Genomic DNA, 4,849 nt, shown 5'->3' on the forward strand with positions numbered 1-4,849 from the left:
TCCACTGTTTTTCCCTCTGTCTTCCAGCAGGTTCATGGGCAGCCTTGCCCAGGAAGCCTTCCTGCCCCTCTGCCGCATTCCCACCGTGTCTCTCCATCCCGTTCCCACGCTTCCCTGCCCTTTTGGCCTCTCCCCCTCCTTGAGCCCCGATTGTACTGTGTCCTTCTTTGTCACTTTCCTCATTCGGGCCACACATCACAGTTAACCGTATACTTCTCTCGCCCATGTGATTAAGGACTCAGTCTGAGGGTTGAACCCTCAGGATGAGCTTCTCTGTCTGTCTTCATGTCTCGCCCAATCTGTTCGCATGAAAACTCCACGTCGCTAGTGTTATTATTCATCCCACTTTGCAGGTGAGGAAACAGGCTCAGAAAGATTCATGCATTCATTGAACAGATACACCTTGACCCCCCACTAGGGACCGGATTATGTCCCAAGTGCTAGAGACACAAAGAACAACCCAAAGATCAGAAACACCAGCCCTGTGGGGTGTATGGTGTACTTGGAGGAGACTCTATCCACATGGAGACAAGGGACTAAGATGCTCTCAGATGGCAGTAGGATTCTGTAAAGTAATAAAATACACGAAAGGGATAGGGACTCACTGGGTGGGGAGGAGGTCCCTGGGAAGGGCAGGGCAAGGGCAATGTTGGGGCTGAGACCTCAGGGGTAAGAATGAGCCATTAGAAGACGAGGATGAAGGAGGCGTGAGGGGAAGGCCAGGGCACATGGAGAGAGTGAGCCGGGGGAGGCAGGGGTGATGGGAGGCAGAGGGTGAGCAAGATCGGGATCTGTAGAGCCCCTGGCTGCACACACACGCACACGCGTGACAGAGGTTCCACGGCCAGAAGACAAGCCTCTCTGCCGTCTCCCCCATGGCTTACAGAAGCCCATAGCCATGGTGGCTCCTTCTGTTAGACACCTGGGCCTGCTTAGCCTGCACCAGCTCCTGAGTCCCCACGACAACCCCACAAGGTGGTCAGTCTGCCGACGGGTGCCAACGCTCGGCAGGACCCGGACACACACAGTCTGGCTCCCAGCCATGCCTCTCTGGCTGGAGGCAGCAGGGGTGAAGGTCACCCCCTCCTGAGTGACACGTAGCCGGCTTTGTCCTCCCAGAGGCAATGGCCTGGGGGCTTGGGAGGAGCAGTGGCTGCCACCCAGGAAAGCTGTTTCCAGAAAGTCACCTATGAGGGGCTGCTATTTGGAGAACTGGAGTACAAGCCTCCCGAGAATGGAATGCCTTGAGCAGGTGCATGGTTTCTTCCCAGGACTCCACAGTTGGGCTCCGGAACTGAGTGGGGGTCGGTGGGGGGGGGGACTCCCAGCCCAAGCTGAGGCCCTGGTGACCTTGCCCCTGGATGGTTTGCTTAGCTCTCGTGAACCACATAAGGGAGCCGCATCACCTGCATCTGCACGCCGTCCCCAGATGGCCCCGCTGTCATCTGTAATAGGGATCACCATGTCGGCAGGGGCAAGGGGTGAGACTCTGGATGTTTTTTAAAAGATTTTGTTTTCCTGACACTCTTCAGAGATGAGATGCCCCAGTCACTCCCGACAATAGGAGAGCGCATGTCACACAATTATTAGGTTTTATTTATGAGACAAGCATCCGAGTTTTCTGAGAGCTGTCACTATGCAGGTGTAAAGTGACAGAAGGGTCTTTCCATGTCCACCCTGGAGACGCTGGGCTGGAAAATTACAGCAACATCGCTTCCATCAGGAATTTGAAAATCAAAATAAAGTGATCGACGGAGAAGACGCTTCCAGACTCTAACTCCTGGTATCTATTTTAAATGTTTGAGAAAATATTGTTCAGTGCCTAAAAAGGAGCTAGGAGGACATGTGCCCAACCACGTCACTGTGAGCAGTGAGGGCTTCGAGGTGGGATGGTCCAGTCCTCTAAAAGAATCAACCCTTGCTGCTGAAATTCATGACAGGCGTCAAAACACACGCACGCACAAACACATGTCTGTGGGCACATGCCTGCAGTGAAATCCCCTCCGTGCCCACGTCAGGATGTCCTGCTGTCCCGGACAGTGGGCGCACGCAAGGCACTGCCCTTCACGGAAGCTCGTCTGTGCGTTGGTGGCCATTCCACAGGCACAGAACATTCTGGGTACTTACTGGGCTCCCTAGGCAAATTCTGGTGACAATACCTCCAAATCCTTTTGAAAACCTCCTGAATTCAGCGAAGTAGGACCAGGCCCCAGTCTCTCTGTAGCCACAGGTCAGGAAGCAAGAGCTGGGTTAGTTGTGTGCTCCCAGCCTAGCATCTGGGCTCCAAGCAGAGGAGTGAAGAGGCATGTGGGTACCTGCACCGTCTCCCACCAGGTCCCTCTGGAGAAGGTTGCCATCCTTCCCCTGTCCATTCTGAATTTCCCCTTGCTCTCACAAGCTCTCCACATCTTCCCAAAGATCTCGTTCCTGGCTTGACTGAACCTGTGCTGTTGACAAGCAAAGGCCCCTGCATGATACCGTTGCCTGTGGGGGACTCCAGGCTCGCAGGCAGTTACAAACAGGGGCAGGGGGTCCCCTGAATTCTTCTGCCAGTGGTGGCCTCTTGTACAATTGTCATACAACATCAAACCAAAACTTGACACTAGTGCATGCCATTAACTGACTTACAGACTTTATTCCATCCAGTTGTCCCCAGTGGTTACGGGATCTCTGACTGGTGTGTGGTCTCTGCCACTATCCCATCATGAAGACACACTCTGGTCTATTATCCCAACTCACATGGGAAGAACCCAAGGCCCCAGAGACACTGACAAACGGTACCAATAATGAATTTCCTTTGATGTAGGTAAGAGATTCAACACATCCACGCGGACACAATTGCACAGAGCGCAAGTTGGGTCAGCAAGCTTGCGTCCATGCAGGGAACCAGCTGCAAATGACTCTTCGATTGGGAGGAGGCAATGGTTAGGTCTAGTGAGCATCTCACCCTAACTCCAATCCCAAGGAGAACTTTCACCCTCCAGCCCTCCCCGCTACTCTGGAGACACTGGCCCCACGTCCCTTTGCTTTGCGAATGCAGATAGCTGGTAACACACACACACATACACACCTCAGTACATCCTGAATATTTCCTATGAGATTGGGACAAGAGAACATGAGTCTTACAGGTGTCTCAGCCCTCTGTAGGACCAAGCCACAGGCCTGTTTCAGATCCACGCACGCACAAGGACAAAGAAGCATGTACTTGTGTGCCGCCTCTCAACCTTCAGTGGGCTCTCAAATCACCGACATGTCTCGTTAAGACACAGATGCTGATTCTGAAGGTCTAGGGAGGGGCCTGAGAGTCAGCATCTACACTAAAATCTTAGATTATACTGCCACCGTTGTTCAGGGACTACACTTTAAGAGCCACAAACCTGGAACATAATCATCACAGTTGACCTTTCTTTGAAAACTTAGTCCAAAAAAAGATGAGATCTTCAAACTCAGTCATAAAGGAAACTCATTCTGCCCTTATCCAATGGAATCAAGAGGCTGAGATCCTCATACAACCTTGAGCAAGTTACTTCAACATTCTGTGCCTCAGTTTCTTTATCCATAAAAGGGAGGCAATAATAGCATTTACCTGGTACAGTAATATGTAGTGCATATCAGCTCTGATGAGAACATCGTTCAGAGTAAGTTCACAGTGAGTGCCAACTGATAGGATGGCCACTGACGAGAAGGATGATGGTGATAATTGGTGCGATGGTGCTGGTGGTGGTGATGTGTGTGGTTACGATGGCGGTAAGGTTGATGGTGGTGATGATGATGGTGGTGATGCTCTATCTAGCGGTTGAAAGTGGTTGTAACCAGAGAGGAGTGAATGATTTCATCACCTCCATCAAAGAGGCACTAGGTGGCCTTGCCACGGAAGGGAAGGCGGAGCACCCGAGGCAAATATGGGGAATAAAGGAATCCCCCAAGGCAAAGCAAACAGTCTACACACTTAGGGTTTTGCACCAATTCCGTGCTTGGGTGGTATGGCCGGAGCTTGTCATTATTGAGGATGCAGACGCCTGTGCCCTTAGTTTGCTGATCAGACACGACAAAGGCTGAGACTCCATCCAGCCGGGTCTCTTTCCGGTGTCCTTGCTGCAGCCGCCGTGGAGAGGAGCCTGCTGCCCGAGCCGCCAGGAGGAAGGGATCCGCCCGAGACATCCCTCCGGAGCCCCTGTGCGTGATTTCCTGGTTGGACTCTTCACGTACCCTTCTTCACGTACCCTTTTTACTGAAGGTTATTCGTTCTCCTTTGTCACAGAAGTCGCCTGACACCAACCCTTCCTTCCAAGCCAGGTGGGACCTCAGGCTTCCCTGACACACCAGACCCTGCAGAAATAATCTTCCTAGAAGCGCAGGCGTTAAGTGACACACGTCGGGCTCTTTGGGAACTCGGCTCATTTTCCTTCCAACCAAGTACACTTTCAGACTAAAAATGAAACGCATTTCTTTTATAGAAATGAAAATTAAAGAAATCACACAAAATTACTACAAGACCCAAACACTGAAACAAAACAAAACTCTCACCTGGGGTTACAGCAGAGAGAGGTTAATGTGTATTACAATATTTAATCCCATTATGGCCGGATATTGCTCAAAACCTACCCATCATTGACTGGAGGGAGGAAAAAGTTGGAGAAACTTTGTCAACAGGAAAATAACCAAACAAAAACTAGTCTATTTTTTTTTTCCAATGGAAGAGTACATGCAAGTCAAAGTAAAAGGACGGTATCTGTCCATTAGCGTGGATGGTCTGTAAGCACCCCAGAGCTTAAGGGGGGATTTTCAGATTGATTCAGATAGATTACGTATGAGTATGTATTTTTCTATATGAATACTATATAATTTC

This window comes from Lutra lutra, chromosome 9, assembly GCF_902655055.1.
Source record: "Lutra lutra chromosome 9, mLutLut1.2, whole genome shotgun sequence".
Taxonomy (NCBI): Eukaryota; Metazoa; Chordata; class Mammalia; order Carnivora; family Mustelidae; genus Lutra; species Lutra lutra.